Below are 17,643 nucleotides of genomic sequence, written 5' to 3'. Positions count from 1 at the left end.
CTGGTACTCTTTCCCCTTGCTTTACTCACACTTCAACCCAGGCAGCAGGCAGCCTTCGAAAATGGCTTAGCGTAGGAGAGAAGAGGGTTTTCCTTTGAAAAGGACTAGAATACATTCCCAAAGCTGATATTTGCAAATCAGACAAGGACAGCAGCAGCTTGGTATCATTAAGACTGTCCACCATGCCCATTTTATTTTATTTTATTTTAAATAGGGGCATGGGGAGGGATGAGAGAGTTTCAGGCCTTAAATCCTATAAACTGGCATTCCAGCTTACAGCCAAATATAGGTAATGTAATGTAACTAGAAAGTTTCTTATCCAGAAATGACAAGGCTGGATGTTAATCAGTACTGAGCTGTTGCAACCCAGATAAAGGGTCTTGGCAGAGTAGAAATAAGAATGTGTCTATTTGTGTTTGGTTTGCTAAAATCTGATCAAAGTATGGCTTACAGTTAAGTTTTAGTCACTTTCTACTACCTTTATTGAATTTGTTTCTATCCAAATCATGTTATTAGTTGTGATTATTTACCAACCAAAGAAAGAATGGGTATTAAGGAGACAACAAACAGGCATTTGCTACTGACATTCACTGAGCTTCAAATATCCACTGAGAATCTTAGAAGCAGCTATGGGTTTGAGATTTGGGAAACAGACTCTTGGGAAGGATATTCAATGAAAATATAGGTATCACATTAAGAAGTCACTTGAAAATACTCTATCAGGGTATTGATGGCTCACACTTGTCATCTTAGCTACTCAGGATGCCAAGTGAGGATCATGGTTCAAAGCCAGCTGGGGAAGACAAATTCAAGAGAAAAATCTCCAATTAAACAGCCAAAAGCTGGATATGGCGGTATAGCTTGCTTGGTAGAGTACTAATCCTAAATGAAAATGCCAGTGGGAATGTGAGGCCCTGAGTTCAAGGCCCAGCACTAGCACTGACTCATACAAAAAGAAATATTCTAAGGCAAATGATCAATTTTACAATTCCGTATTGTGGAAAAACCTTGAAGACGGATACATTCATATCTTAGGTTGATCCCAGGTGTCCTTACTGCTGTCTGCATGATGTCAATAAAGTAGGACTCTCATCAAGAGGTCTTTATAGCCATGACAACATGTGCAACCACTCCACAGAGGATGCCATTGCCATGACAACCCCTACATGACCCAAATCAGAAGGCCTACAGAAATTCTTCCTTGAAGAGCAAAAGACAAATCAGCCCTGAGGAATGTGACCATTCAAGGACAGAATGGGGATGAGCCTGTGGGGATAGATACTCAGCTGCAAAAACAAAGAAAGAAAAAAAACATGGTAAGGAAAACAATGCTTTGACTCTCAATGAATTAATTGAAATTCTCAAGAGCCCAGGGTAGAAATGCAGAGCAGGGATCTGAGAATTTCCTAGATCTCTTGTCATACTCATACACCCTTCCAATCAAGGGGTTTTCCATCCCTCAAGAAAAGAGCAGCTCTCAGTTCATGGGGACAAGGAGAGCAGATTCGTTGGGGCTCTGAGGAAGTATTTTAGATGGATCTCCACAAAATTATATGAAAATAAGGATTAGGGGGACTTTCCTTCCATTCTCTTTGGAGCTTCCTCTGGACGTAGAGACTGCACATGGATAATCCCTTGTGGATCAGAAGGGACGAGTTTCCACGAGTGGTTTCTTCCCTACTCTTCGGATAAAGAAAGAGGAATATAAACCCACTTGCTCCAAGTATCTGGGCACCGAGGGTTAAATGTGATATATATTTTTTTAGCCCTGGGGATTGAATTCAGGGCCTCAAGTACCTTAGGTACACTAGGCAAGCATTTTACTTGATCCATGAACCTCCTCTTCAAGATATGGCCTTCTACTATTGTTGAGCTGACTTTGGATGGTAATCTTCCTAGTGATGCCCAAAACCTGGGGTGAAGTCCTTTGTCTTTATGAACTCCAAGAATGAATTCATGGACACCAAGGGAGAAGTAAAATGGCAATAAGATAAGCAGAAGAGAGGTTAGGTAGAGCTCCTACTTGATAGGAGCAGACCCGAGAGAGAGGACAACCTGGGGTTCACCATGCAGGAGAAAGTAAGTTTTTGCTAGGAAAGAGCTATATAACTCTCAAGATCGTTGTACCGTCTTTGGGCCATACCAGTCCCCATACCCAATCAGAGATGCCACATCATCTGAATACGTACTCTCCTTTATCCTTTAGATCCTCTGAATAGCTACCTATCCCATTGCACACCTCTGGAGTCCAGTCAGTCTGCTGTTTACATGAAAATCTTCCAGGGGTTATGGATCAGGATGTGATGCCTCTGCAACTGCTGAGGGCCATGGTGGTGTGATGTCCAGGGGCCTGCATGCAGGACTGCTTGAGGCTATGATGAGGGATTAAGAATCTCTAAGGAAGACTTGAGCCTTTGCTCTGATTGCCTGCTCTCCAACCCCTAAGTAGTTTTGATTATAGACTAGGTTATATATTGGGAACTGATCTCTATGAAATGGTGTGGGGGATAAGCAGAAATTCTCCTGTGTTCCTAGACCCCTGCTCAGATATTGTTTCCTACTCCAGGCAATGTTTCACGCAAGTGCAACTATCCAGGGCCACCCTTATTGGAGGTGGCAGCAGGTATTCTCACTTCAAGAATACCAAGTGTCAAAGATGGCCAGGTGCATTAGCAACCAGGCAACTTGGGCTCTGAATTCCCACGGCACCCAAAATGCCAGTGCAACTTTGAAAACATTTGAGCTGAATACTGAAATTGATAGCAGCCATCGTGGTTACCATTCATTGCACCTGCAGAGGAGAGACAGCTGAGAACCTGACGATGAGTAATTTTAACAGCAGTAACACCAGGGAATGGAGAGCCAGGTCACAAATTAGGCTTTGAGGAAGAGATCCTTCTTGAGCTCCCATTTCTCTTCCATGATGAACTCCTTCTGCCACCCATTCTAGCAAAACTATGAACAAAGTTTATCACTCTGTCAATTGTTCAACCCATATCTCCCTGTCCATTGTTTTGCCTATCTCTCTTTATGGAATTTTGCCAATTCTCAGCTTTTCTGTCCAAAAGTCTAAGCAACACTGTATTATTGGTTAAACACTCTTCCTTTTATGAAGCATTCTCTCCCTCCCTAGCTTGTAGATTTTACTCTTCTCTCTTCTCTCTGTGGTCATTTCCCCAACCTCTGGCACATGCATGGGTACACACACACACACACACACACACACACACACACACACTTTGCTTGACCATCTTCCTCTCTTTCTGACATCTAAATAGTAAAAGCAGCTGAGTTCAGAACCCAGTGGTTTGTAACGGTTAGTCTTTAGCTCCAAATACAGCATGCTCATAACTTTGATAGTTTTTTTCTAACTCAGATTTCCTGATGGAACCCACTATCCATTCAACATTTCTATTTGTGTATTTAAACTTTCTAACTCCTTATTTTTTCTATAAGCTGCTCTTCTTATGGTTCTTGATTAGAAATGATCACTGATTTGGCTGGATGTCATGGTTCATACTCATAATCCCACTTACTTTGGAGGAAGAGACGAGAAGGACCATAGTTCAAAGTCATTCCTGGGAAAAGTTTCCTGAGAATCTATCTCAACTGCTGAAAGAGTAGCATTGTGGTGCATGCTTTTCATCCCAGTAACAAGGGAACTGGAATGAGAGGTCTTGGTGAGCTGGGATTAAATACAAGACTGTATCTTAAGAATAACTGAAGCAAAGCAAAAAGATCTGTGGATGAGTAGCTGAAATGAGAGATCAGTCGTCTAGTGAGTGCAAGGTCCTGAGTTCAAACACAAGCATAGAAAAAAGATGAAGAAAGGAAGAAGGAAGGAAAGAAGGAGGGAAGGAAGGAAGGAGGGAAGGAAGGAAGGAGGGAAGGAAGGAGGGCTGGAGGGAGGGAAGGAAGGAAAGATCATTAGTAATGGCCATCGCTCTAGTCACTAAAGATTTTTACCTCTTTCTCACAACATCCATCCAATTTGGTCCAGGAACTTTTAGCTCAACTTTCCTGATTAAACTTTTTTTTTTAAGTTCAATTGTATACATTTATGAGGATCCGTGTCACAATGTAGTACCTCCCATTGTATATGTGATCAGATTATGAAGAAACTGTTCCCTTGGGATCCACTGAATACCAAGGCTCTAGCTGGCACTCCTCCATGGCTGCCCTTTCTTACCTCCCCTCTACTCAAGCAGTTGAAATGATCCTTTTAAAACATCTATTGAGTTGCTTCACTTGGCTGTTTCAAATTTTCAGGTGTTCTTCAAGAGAACAAATCCCCCAAAATTTTCCATGTGGCTTTCAAGGCACTTCAGATACTGCCTGGTGTCTCACTGAAAGAGGTTTCACCATCCCTCATTTACACCCCACGCATGCCCAACTCACATACATGGGATTGAAGGACCCTCTCCTTCTTTAAAAATTTCTTTTCATTTGTTTTAAGGAGTTTTCTTTATGACATTATTATTTTGTAGACTATATACTATCAAGTTAGCCACATGCCATATCACTCTATTTCCTTTCTTCCCTCTTTCACTAGCCCCCTCCCCCAAATAATCTCCTTCCTACCATAATGGTTTTTTGTTGTTATTGTTTTAAAAATATTTGTCTTTCAGAGTCTGGCTGATTTCACTTAAGGGGACATCCTGTAGTTCCATCCATTATGCTGTAAATAATATAATTTCACTCTTCTTTATGGCTGAATAGGATTCCATTGTGTAATTCTACTACATTTTCGTGATCCATTCATCTAGTGATAGACCTGCATTGATTCTATTCTGTGGCTACTGTGAATAAACATGGGTGTGCAGCTTCAGGTACATACTCAGTAGTATGATGGCTCTATTTTTCTTTTGTTCAGAAGCCTTCATACTGATTTCCACAGTGGCTAGATTAATTTACATTCCTACTAAAAGCAAATGCATGTGTATTTTTCCATGCATTCTCTCTAAAACTTAATGTTTCTTTTCTGTGTTTTCCATTCTGACTGGGGTAAAATGAAATCCCAATGTCATTTTGGTTTGCATTTCCCTTATGGTTAAGGATGACACATATGTCCTGATGTAATTATTCACCATTTGTACTTGTTTTGAGAACTGTCTGTTCAATACAGTGCTCATTTATTAACTGGATGTTTTGTTCTTCTACTGTTAGTTTGTAGTCTTTATATATTCTGGATCCTAATCTCTTGTTAGATGAATAACTGACAAAGATTTTCTCCCATTCCACAGGCTATGTCTTCACTTCAGTAACTCATGCCTTTGCTATGTAGAGCATTTTTTTAATGTAATGTCATTTGTGAGTTCTTACTCCTATTTCTTGAACCATTAAATTCCAATGAGAAAGTTGTCTGTGCCTACATTTTGGAATTTGTTTTTCCTTTTATTTTCCTGGAGTAGTTTCCAAGCTTCAGGCCTTATATTAAATAAGATCTTTGATCAATTTTGACCTGACTTTGGAAAAGGGTGAGAGATAAAGATCAAGTTGCCATCTTCTGTGTGTGGATATATAGTTTTCCTAACACCTTTTATTGAAAAAGATGTGGAATACCTTTTTACTATGTATCCCTCACCTCTCATTTTAGGGCCTTGGGGTCTCTGCCTTGATTTTCAAGGAATTCCTGGCTGAGGTACCACAACTAAGCACTTGCTACCCATCTCTCTTTTATATTTCCCCCTTGGTGCTCTCGCTCTCTGACATCAGGTTGAATATATATATATATATTAGCGTGTCCTATCCTCCCACACTGTAGCCCCTGGAGGCCAAGGCTCTGTTTACCACCCAATATGGAGCTCCTCAGTATGCAGTGGCATACTTTAAGTACTCAATAAATGTCTCTGGAATAAAAGATGCATCATTCTGCCTATTTATCACCCCTCTGTGTGCTCTATTCTTTCTATTCAACCTAATCAATCCCTCTTCTCTAAAAATAATCAGTTGGAGTTGTTATAATGACTTTTGCAAAACAAGAAGCTAAACCAGAAGGATCAACAGGTAGATATAAACCAGATATCAGCTTGTCTGGTTAAATATCCTACCTAATATCCTATGGTAGTAAAGCTAGACAGAGAACCCTTCATGATCTCAAGCAGACAACAAGAGAAGCCAAGACAGAAATCTGGGCCACCTTCTTAGCTAAGCCTCTATCTATCCTGGCTTTCACTCTACACCAAACCTTATGGCATCAGGTAGTGGCAGTTCTCTCCTGTACACCCCCAGTCTCTGCCTTCTATTCTGATTTTCTTGTGATTAATCACTGTGACCTTCTGAAGATCAGCTAGCTTCTGGACCACAGGAAGACTGAATCACACCAAAGCTATGCAGCAGCAGCACTCAAACTTCAGACAGAGGAAGGTAAGACTTCTGGCATGCCCTTAGACTCTGGCTGAAACTGAATCTAGGTTGGATGTCTTCATTATGGACCCAATCCATGCTTCATCTCTCACTGCTAGGATGATCACCCCCATCCTATCCTCACCAAGGCCTTGCAACATCTTTGTTTCCACAAAGTAAAAGGATTTATATTCCCCAAGCTACCTTTACCTCTCCCATCTTCTGTTCCCTGTGCCTCATGATTCCCAGACCTGTCTTGATTTCCTGAGGACTTCACCCACTCTGTCACCTTCTCAAGAAATTCCCTGGGTGGTTTTTTGGGTTTTTTTTTTGGCATTCAGGGGTTAAAGTATGATGCTAATGTCTCCTCAAGATCCCTTGAAGATCTTTCCTCTTTCATACTTTGTATCAAATATTTTCTTCTTTGGAGATCATTCCTTTAGCTTCACCTCTCATTTCCCTTGCTGCCAATGACTTATAAGCTTGCTTCCTTGGGACTCACTGGGGTTATATCACCTACAGTGTCTGACATTTGACCTCCATCTCTCCATGGCTTTCTCTTCTATCTCAGTTGTTGCTAGCTCTGTTGTTGGCCATTATCTGTCATTTGCTGGTACCTAACATCAATAATTAAAATATTCTGATTTCAGGCTCAAACTTGCATATTTTCAGCCTTCTTGCTCATAAATTTATCACCTCATATTTTCTTAATCCACTTACTCATAAAGATATATACATATATAGATATAGATATATTGAATATCTCTAATTTTAGAGGTACCAATTAAATACTGGGGCACATGGCATAAAGCAAGAATAAGAATCCTCCAGGTTCTCATGCGGATTACAGTCTAGCGAGGTAAGAGTGGTGCTAAATAAATCCTCTATGGCCACGTAGCTTTCTTGATAACCCCTGACCATGCCAAGGGTGACTTAATTCAATATCTTTGGTATTACATGTTAGCACAGACAGAACTATTGTGATGGAAGCTACCCATGGGTCTCTTTAAACAGTATATTCTTCAATGAGTGCCAGTGTCTCAAGCCTGAAATACTAAACAATCAAATGGTTCAGGTTTGAGGGTCATAGTTCAAAACCAGCCGAAGCAGGAAAGAACATGAGGCTCTTATCTCCAATTAGCTACCAAAAAAGCCAGACATAGAATTATGGCTCATATGGTAGCACATTAATTGAGCATAAAAGTTCAGGAACAGTACTTGGACCCTGAGTTCAAGCCTCAGGCTGACACACACACACACACACACACACACACACACACACACACACACACAGTTCTTGTACTGTGAAAAGGAAGGTAATATACTTGAAGCTGGTTAATTATACGCATATACCTTCTGCCACATACTAAGAATCACTAAACACAGTTTCAATATTTAGTCCTTGTTATTTAGGTACAAAATTCTAAGGAAACAAATTCTAAGATAACAGCCCCCAGGGCCCTTAGTTCAAGCCCCAGGACAGGCACCAAATTAATAATAATAGTTATAACACAAATAGCTGTCCCTTCTCATTTTATTTATGTTACAGCCTCTCTCCCAAAGAAATTGCATACCTGATCATCTATTTGACTTTTATCTTCATTAATCATGCTCTTCCTTTCTTTTCTCCTTTCTTCTTTCTCTCCTCTCCTCCTTTACCAACCCCCTCCTTTCTTTTTTGGTAGTGTTGAGGAATGAACTCTTGGCCTCCTGCTTGCTAGGACTTGAGCCACATTCCCCACATTTTTGGCTTCTTCAGTAATTCTTCAGAAGGGATCTTATGCTTTTGGCCAGGGCCAGCCTCAGACTACCATCTTTTTATCTATGCTTCCTGTGTAGCTGGAATTATAGACATGTGTCACTCCCCTCACTCAAGTCTGTGGCAAATAGCATGTAATACATTAGAAAGGTTACTTATACAAAGGTTTATTTTCTGTCTCTCCTACTAGCATGTATGTTGGCTTTGACAACGCAGCTATGTCTGTTGCTTAGGAAAGTTGGCTAGCGCACAGTAGGTTCCTAGTAAGAAATTCTTGAGAATAATTAACCAAAAGTTTGTCATCAATGAGTTTCCATGGGGCAAAACCCATACTACCTTCTCTCTTCAATCCTTTTCTGGGAAAATGGTGTGCAATGTAAGAAATAAATTGTTGGGATAGAAAGCCATTTATCTTTCCCTGTTACACAGATGACTGGCTAAATATCTTTATCCACAGTGACCCCGGCAAACCATTGCAAGGAAAATAAAATAGTGTTGCAAGGAATTCTGTGAAGAAAACAAACCTCTTGGGCTATAAGTCATTAAACAATCATTACATAGAATACTACTATGGATAAATTATAAAGTACAAAGTTATTCTTGCTAATTCTATGTTACAAGACAGAAGAGGAAATTGTTGCTTAGAGGAGAGAGGTGAGTGAGCAGACAAGACTGCTAGGGTTAAGTAAGGGGCCATAATAACCTTCCTAGGGAACCAAGGTACTACAACCCCAGGATCCAGAAGTCTACTGCAAATGGGAAGTGGTATTTGGGGAACCCACACAATATAGGCAGGGAGGAGGCTGGAATCTTGCTCACAAAGGAACTGAATTGATATTCTGCTCAGTCCCTCCTGACTGTCCTGGTTCTGGTAGGAAAAGCATTTTACACTGCTAGGAAGATTAAGTATGCCAAATACCACAAGGACACATAGGAAACTGAATAGAGTCAAGATAATGAAAAATGTGTCCTAGAATCTGGACATTTCTTTTCATATCTAAAGTTATTAACAGATAAAACAACCTAATAATAACAATCAAAGCAGAAGACATACCATTGTTGAGTGAATGATAGTATTTAACATGAGGGAGAAAAAACAAACGACAGAGCAGCTGCATCAATCCTGTGAGCCAGGACTGTCCAGGTGGAGGGGGAGGGGATGGAGAGAGCACAGGACAAACACTAGCAGCTGGAGGAAAAAGTGGAGGAAGGTCGAAGCTCCATGTTAGGAATACATCCTTTGCCCAGAGCTGTTCATTTCAAGATCTAATGAGTCTGAGGTTACAGAAAAGGATAGATTGCTTAGGCCGAGCAGAAAGCCCAACTAGACCCATTGTGTGGAGAGGTTGCAGATGGCTTCATAGGAATGTTGTGGGAAAGATTCTACCCAGACTGGTAGGAAATCTGAAACCAATGAATAGACATGCCTTAGGAATCTAGAGGAAGCAAGGATCTGGAAATCAAGCTGAAATTCAATACAAGGTAAGAATGTGGATTTGTTAGTCACAAAGACTTGGATTTGAATTGAAGTTGAGCAGGTTCTTGTCTGTGAGCAAACTGTCTATTCAAACAGTCATGTCTTCAGCTCCAAAATAAAAGTGATGCCTACTGATTAGGACATTGGCAAGAATTAGGTGATATGCACATGAAATGAAGGCCAGCACCTATCAGATGTCCTATAACTCTGGTTCTTGAATTTGAGCATGGACAATGGCTACCTAGTGGGTATGTTAAACCCAGTCTCCTGAACTCCACTTTTAGAGTTTTTATTCAACAAGTCTGGGATATATACTGGGTGATGGTCTCCTGCTGAGCCACTCTGTGATAATTACTGTGCTACATAGCACAATATGCATTCTGTGTATGCATTCTGCATATGGTCTTTTTTCTTTTTCTTTTTCTTTTTTTTTGGGGGGAGGGCATTCCTGGGCCTTGGACTCAGGGCCTGAGCACTGTCTCTGGTTTCTTTTTGCTCAAGGCTAGCACTCTACCACTTGAGCCACAGTGCCACTTCTGGCCATATTCTATATATGTGGTGCTGGGGAATCGAACTCAGGGCTTCATGTATATGAGGCAAACATTCTTGCCACTAGGCCATATTCCCAGCCTGCACACAGTCTTGACTGAAGTTGGATTTAACCTCTGCAACTTGGCCTTGTGTAATCTTGACCCAATTTGCCTCATTTCCCTCAGCCTTATTTAGATGAGAAACCATAATAAATTATCTCTTCAGTAGAGCAGGCTAAGAATAAATCCTGTCTAACACTGCTGTTGTTGAGAGCAGACATTGTCATGTGTAAATGTTTAGAAGAATGCCTAGTGCATTTTAAAGGATCTATCAACTCCTAACTTCTGTTTTGTTGAATGACAGAAACACTGACGGAAATGCATCAATAGACACAAAACAAGATTCAGAATATAAAACCAGGCACAGTAGTCCTGATAACCATGAGGCTACTTTCTAAGACCTCAGTGGATACATGAAACCACTGTAAATTTTATGTATGGGTCTCTCTCTCTCTCTCTCTCTCTCTCTCTCTCTCTCTCTCTCTCTCTCTCTGGTCTTATTGTACATCACTTACCTTTCTAGTGATGATGAAAGATGATCTAATGCCTAGGTAATGGGCAACAAGGGGGGAGTGAATGCTGTAGGCATTGTCAAGTGACCTTAAGCTATTTTTGACTCTGTTAGTTGAACACAAGCATTATAATACTATGGTAGTTGTTCCAGTAACCCATGGGTAGCTATCAAGTGACTAAGGGATATATAGCTTGCATATGGATATCCTGGACAAAGATGTGGGCCATGCCCCCCAGGCAAGACAAAGCAAGATGAAATGGGTTTTCATCACATGAATTGGATTAGGCAGACAATGTACAACTTAACAATAGTTTATTTCTGGAATTTTTCATCCAGCATACTTAAGAGTCCTGTTGACTTCAGGTATCCAAAAGTACAGAAGTAAAGACCATTGATTAGGGAGAACCACTACATCAGAACTAAACACTGAAAATCCTAGTGAGGAGATGGTGTGTACCCACCATCCTTGGTGGGTCTTGGACCCCAGAACTCCTGAATCGTTATACAGATCAGCACCGGTGTGATGTGGAAATGGCCACTCTGCCTGGGATGGAATGTAAGCATTCTAGCTGAAGCTCTTCTCCTCCCCTCATTTTACTGGTTCATTAGGTGTTCAGAGACGCTTTGTAAGTGCTGCCATTTTAACTACATTTTGCATCTTGCTGAGCCATGGTGTGATTGGCATCTGTGGGGAAGAGGATTCAATTTCCTTGCTTTTGTTTCCTTTTTTGTTCCATCAAAACAGTTCTGCATGGTAACGGTCACCAAGTACTAACATAAACAGCTGAAGACTCAGGAGAGGAGCGTGGGGGAATACACTGTGAGCAATGTCTGAATTCGACAGACATTTGATTCTATGACATTTTCCAAGGGTTTAAAAATAATTGGTTAAAACCACAAACCATGCATGTGGTATGCACTCCTGCCCTTGGTTTCTAGACTGGGGCTTGCTTTCATATGTTCTCAATTCAGGCGCATTGAACTCATTAATTTATGCACTAGTCATTTTATGATTTTTCTCTTCTTTGAAGTAGTAAGTTGCACAGCTTCAAAATTGCTTTAAACCAAATCATAAATATTAAACTTACAAAAGTCCTTATTGACACTGGCAAATTTTAGCCTAACCGTGCCTATCTCAATGTAATTTTATAGTTAAAGAGAAGTACAGTGTTAAAGAATGATCTATAAATGTCTCTTCTTCCTTTTTTTGTCTTTTCCACCTTGCTCTGTGTCTGTGCTTTAACCATTTGTTAAACAAGCTCTTGAAATGAGATGTTATATCACTGTTTCATTGTTATAATAATAAATAGCTTTCTCTCTACAGATCAGGCCCCAAGCCATATGTTCCATGCTATTTCAAACAGGAGGTCACCACTTTCCATTACAACACAATTATTTTCTTTTCCCACTGACAATGACCACTGTAATATATTTTGTAGTAGCAATTTCTTATTCCTCCTGGAGCTGCTTCTCGGGGTGTCCTGGGAATTTTAATCAAAGGTCTACATTAATTAGAAAGTGGGGTGGGGTAAGGGGGTACTGATTAGGCATCTGTCCAATCTGGCAGTTGACTGAGTTGGGCATTTGGAAAGATCTGACCTTTTCAGACAGAAGAATTGGAATTTCCTTCCCTTCTGTTCTTGTTTCATGAGCAGAATTCCAGAGGAAGGGGGCTGGCCAAAGGTATGGAAGCTAAAATTCTGGGTATCTACACAAGACCTGATGGAGCCAGGTGTTTTATATTGGTAAACCAAATTAATCCTCATCATGCCTGTGTTGAAAGTGTATTATTATTATTATCTGTATCTGAGGCTTTGTTTTATTTTAATTCAAGTCAGTCACAGGGGGCAGGGGCTTTTCCTCAGACATCACTTTGATTGGTCAGGGAATAAGATAGTCATCACTCAAAAATTAATGAAAGCCAGAAGCCATTGGCTCATTGCCATTGGCAATCCTTAGATACGTAAGAGGCTGAGGTATGAAGGACTTCCATCTGATTTCCATGTACGCAGAAAAATCCATGATTCTCCACTTCCAAAATAACCATGTCAAAGCTGGGCTGGAGGCATGGCTCAAATGGTAGAATTCAAGCCATACAAACAAGAGGACCTGAGACCTAATGCCAGTACCACCAAACAAAAACTAATAATATGCAAAAGTGCCTATATTTTACCTTTTACTTAAGTCATAAAAAATTATTACATTTTCAGTGACTAACAAGACTACACCTATTGCACAAGGTACTGCCTCATTCAATAATCACAATGTATTGCCACATTCAGTAATCATTCACATGGCCTTCAGACACTTGCAGTAGTACCATGCGCTGGGGATTGAACAAAACGTAAGGACTGTACCTGAAAGTCAGGCATCTGTGGGTAATTGTAAGAAGTATCCTAGATGGAAAAGTATGCAAAAGCTGTAGGGTCTAAAAAAGAGGAGGTGGCTCTGCCTGATGAAAGCTATCCTAGGCTTTTGAACTGGCACATGGTTTAAAGCAAGAGCAGTACATACCCAAAGCAGAAGAAGCTGATGGGAAGAGAGCAAATAGTGTGTGCCTAGATGAGGACACCCACCATGTGATGCATGTCAAGATGTCAATGCAACCATGATGGGTAGGGCTAGTGGGAAATGGACCAAATCATGAAAACTGTAGGTACCACCACAGTGTAACAGTCCAAGTAACAAAGAAGCTTATCTTAAGACAAGATGACCACTAGGCCAAGCATGATCAAACAAGTAGCAGCTGTTGGTCTCAAACCCAATTGGATCTACATTCAAAGCATATGCCTTTCAGAGAGCCCTATACCTTTTGCCATATTAGTTGAGTCATTGTGTAGAATCAAAGCCTCATGGAAGGGCCACTTACTCATATAGTTCAGAACTACTCAGGCAGGTTCAGACCTGCCCTCAGGAAAAAAGAGTCTGCATAGAATAGGCAAGCACTCTTCTGGGATGAAATCACACAGGAGGGAAGTGGGGAGATAATTGTTCTTGATTATTACTCTAATTCTGATATTCTAGCAGAAGACAGTAAGCAGATAATCTCCCCAGTAATGAGCCTGTCCTGACAAGCAGCAATTCCCGCTCCCCTGTCCCAAGTCTACCCTACTCTCTTAAGTTATTGGGGCTACTTTATTAGTTTCATGTCACAGCCAGAACTAGGTATTAATTTAATTGTTGAATACTCCTGTGGGTCGCTGCAGAAATGCTTTACAGCCTACATTGAGTAATGACAGAGAAACACAACCAAAAATAGATTCCAAAAGAGTTGTTCAGAAATGGGTATAGCTGGATCAATCTATGGATCGTCTTCTTTTCTTCACATACTTCTCTCTCCCTTTCCTCCTCCGAGTGGGTGGCATCTTGGGGTAAGGTGATAACTCTAGCTCCATTTTGTTCTTCTCCCCTCCCATCTCCAGCTCTTCTCTGCTGGAGAAGTTTTTTTTTTTTTTTTTCTCCTCTGCCATCCTAATGATCTCTGTGCCACACGGGGACCCTGATGCTGGTGTTGACAGGCTGCTCATTAGTGCCAGGGTGCTGTACTCAGCCGATGGCATGCCAGAGCTCTGCTCCTGACATTTTTTCACAGAGCTGTCACCAGAGTCATGGCGCCTGCCAGCTCTGGTTGAACTCAAGCTGTGATACCTCCAGTGCCAATTAGTGCTTCAGTGTCCTGCTTGGCTGGATAAGGCCTTGTCAGTGATGGGTAAGAGGAAAATAGGTGGGTGTATGGCTGATAGAGGTGAGGGTGAAGAGGAGGCAGGGTACTGGCAAGAAGAGCCTTCATCCAAGGATCATTTTGCCCTCATTACTGTATTGACTTCCAGTACTATCAGAAATGAAGGACAGGACAGCCAAATGCCCAGTGGGCCTCTTTAGTGCTGCTCGAGACATGATGGTAGGAAAGGGAGAGATTTGGCTACTCATGCTGGTTGGAGAGGTGGGGGTATAGAGGTCATGAGGAAAGGCCTACTCCATACTCTGTGAAGAGTCTCTCCATTATAACCACTTGCTTAGGAATTCAATGGCCATTTGGTTCCACTAAGTTGTGCCCCTTAGAGTTTCCTATGAGCCTGAAACAAATGTTCAACCATTTCCCACCTCTGTTCACACACCAGAGGGTGGACAGAGGGAAAGGTGAGATTCTAATAATATTTTTTTTCTTTTAATCCACAAATGTATTGCTTTTTTTGTAGCCCATGAGGAATAGGACATTGCCACATACAGTTGCTTCTCCTTTTCCCTCTCTAGTATTACCTTGGGGAACCAAGGTTGGGAAACATCTGGGACTTAGCTATGAGGGAGTGAAAGATGGTAAGAGAGTAGGCAGATCAAATGCCCTGAGAAGGTCCACAGGAAGAGCATGTCTGAGACCCTCACATCAGTGGAGTGATGGAGCCAGCAGGAGGAACTCACAGAAGGCACAACTTCAAAGCCGTCGGTGAAGGAGCCTTTTATATTTGTGCAAAGGCAAACTTGAGAAGGAATCTCCCCTCCATGCAGAACTCGAGCCCTACCATAGCAAGAAGTTCCTTTCTGGGGTCTTCATATTCAACTTGACGATCCCACACAGATCAGGGAAACTGCTAGAATTTTTCCATCGACTTCGGCAGGAAACATATGAGGTCTCCACCACAAACATGAAAGTATAGAAAAATTCCACAAGGATGGAGTATTAGTGCTGGGAGAATAGAAATGCCACCTTTGAGCATTGGCAAATGTCAGTGCTTATTCCCTGAGGGTCAACAACCCTCTCTGAATGCTCTGTAGGTGCTAGCACTGTGCTGGAAGACAAAGATTTCTGGGTAAGAGAGATGCCAACCTGATGTCAGAGAACTCATGGAATATAGGGAACAAAGGAGCTGAAACACATGGCAACTCTGTGAATGGCTACTGAGAGTGCCTGAATCCTATTAACTTGATATGGAGTATTCCTTAAGTAGCCTAGATAGGATGTTACTGAAAAAGCTCCATTATACTGTTAATAATCCCTGATTCCACAGGTATAGAGAAAGTCACAAGTTGGTGACTGGTTTCACCTGTACTTCATGATAGGGTCACAGGACCATTATTCTGGTCCCTGAAATTCTTGTAATGCAATAGAAAATGACAACAGGGTTTTTTTTTTCCTTTGAACACTTCATGAATTTGCATGTTATCCTTGAGCAGGGGCCATGCTAATCTTCTCTGTATCATTCCAATTTTAGTATATGTGCTGCTGAAGCGAGCACAACAGGGTTTTGAGAACCTTTTCTTTTTTTCCTGTGAAGACTGACGTCAACATTGTATCACTTAGGACAAATGAAAGAGATTATTTCCGTATCTGTAAGGCAGCACTAAAGGTATTGTGTTGAAGGTGAGAAACCTACAGTTCATGGGCTGTGCTAAAGTACATGTTGTAACAGATAAGGCATAGAGTAGGAGACTTGTCTGAAGCAAGGAAATATGGCTGCCCTCACAATGTGCATAAACCTGGAACCATATGTTGACATTTGCAGAGACCTGGGCAATGGCTAGTCACTCCCACATAGACAGAAATGCTCTTCCTTTTGAGAAGAGGAAGATGAGAGCTCATCCTCCTGACAAGTCCAAGGTTCTCGAAAGTAGAAAAATACCTGCATACCTCAGACAGGGGCTGCAGAGTAGAGATAAATCTGTGTGTGTGGTGTGTGGTGTGTGGTGTGTGGTGTGGTGTAGTATGTACTAGTCCTGGGATTTAACTCGTGTCAGGGTACTGTCCCTGAACTTTTTTTTTGCTCAAAATAGTGCTCTATCACTTGAACCATGGCTCCATTTCCAGCTTTTCTGTCTCTGAAGTGGATATGAATCCTGTATATTTTCCTGCCTGTGCTGGTTTCAAACTCTGATCCTCAGACCTGTCTCCTAAGTAGCTAGGATGACAGGCATGCACCAACAGTGCCCAGGTGATATAAGAATCTTATAGATAACAAGTAAGTGTACTTTCTCTCTACATGTTAAGAGTGATATTTTCATGAGAGGAACAAAAATACCATCATGGCAGAAATAACATATCGAAAACTTCTTTGAACAGCCAATGGCTGGGGCCAAAAGACAATGTGAGAGGTCCCGCCTTCGTCTCCATCCTACCTATGGATAAGACACATTCCCTCCATCCCATGCAAAGGCCTGGCAATCCCTCTATTTTTTTTTAATATTTATTTATTTATTTATTTATTTATTTATTTTGGCCAGTCTTAGGCCGTGAACTCAGGGCCTGAGCACTGTCCCTGGCTTCTTTTTTGCTCAAGGCTAGCACTCTGCCACTTGAGCCAGAGCGCCACTTCTGGCCATTTTCTGTATATGTGGTGCTGAGGATTCAAACCCAGGGCCTCATTTATAGGAGGCAAGCACTCTTGCCACTAGGCCATATTCCCAGCCCCCTGGCAATCCCACTTGATCTGCTTTCCCACCAGCCATTTACTACCAGGCTTTCCTCCATCAAAATGCATGAGTGCACCTGAAAGAATGGTTAACATTTCTGAACTCCTTTAACACACACAAAAATGTGGCCAAGGTTGGAAATACTCATTCTAAAGAGGTTATGAGTTTATTGCATGCAGTACTCTATGACTTATGATAGATGAAAACAGGATTTTTCAGAAAAGTACAGAACAAATGAATCAGCCTAGAGTGAGAAATTATGAAGTCATTAGGGTCACTTAAAGTGCCCTGATCAGTCATTCATTTAGGGACTCCGTGTGTGTGTGTGTGTGTGTGTGTGTGTGTGTGGGTGTGTGTGGGTGTGGGTGATTTGGATTGAAACATAACCTGCCTTCATGGACCAGGACAAAAAAGGACAATAGCTCTCTCCCTTTGGTACCCTAAGTCTGCCCTAGTTTATTTAAAATAAGCACTCTCTTGGAAACATTTAGTCAGCATAGATAAAGATTTTGGCTACTAAGGGTCTTAGCTTCAGTTTAGATTTGGCAGCCAC

The 17,643-nt window shown here is 41.4% G+C and overlaps 1 protein-coding gene and 1 non-coding gene across 4 annotated transcripts in view; both read right to left on the bottom strand.

The window, feature by feature from the left end:
- The window catches only part of Ntm (neurotrimin), a 1,004,130-nt gene that overhangs the window by 98,105 nt on the left and 888,382 nt on the right, over positions 1–17,643 (bottom strand). The window lies entirely within an intron of this gene.
- LOC125349851 lies at positions 15,813–15,919 on the bottom strand. The gene has a single exon (XR_007210647.1). It is a non-coding gene; the product is annotated as a U6 spliceosomal RNA (small nuclear RNA).

This window comes from Perognathus longimembris, chromosome 3, assembly GCF_023159225.1.
Source record: "Perognathus longimembris pacificus isolate PPM17 chromosome 3, ASM2315922v1, whole genome shotgun sequence".
Taxonomy (NCBI): domain Eukaryota; kingdom Metazoa; phylum Chordata; class Mammalia; order Rodentia; family Heteromyidae; genus Perognathus; species Perognathus longimembris.
This window is presented reverse-complemented; position numbering and strand designations above follow the sequence as displayed.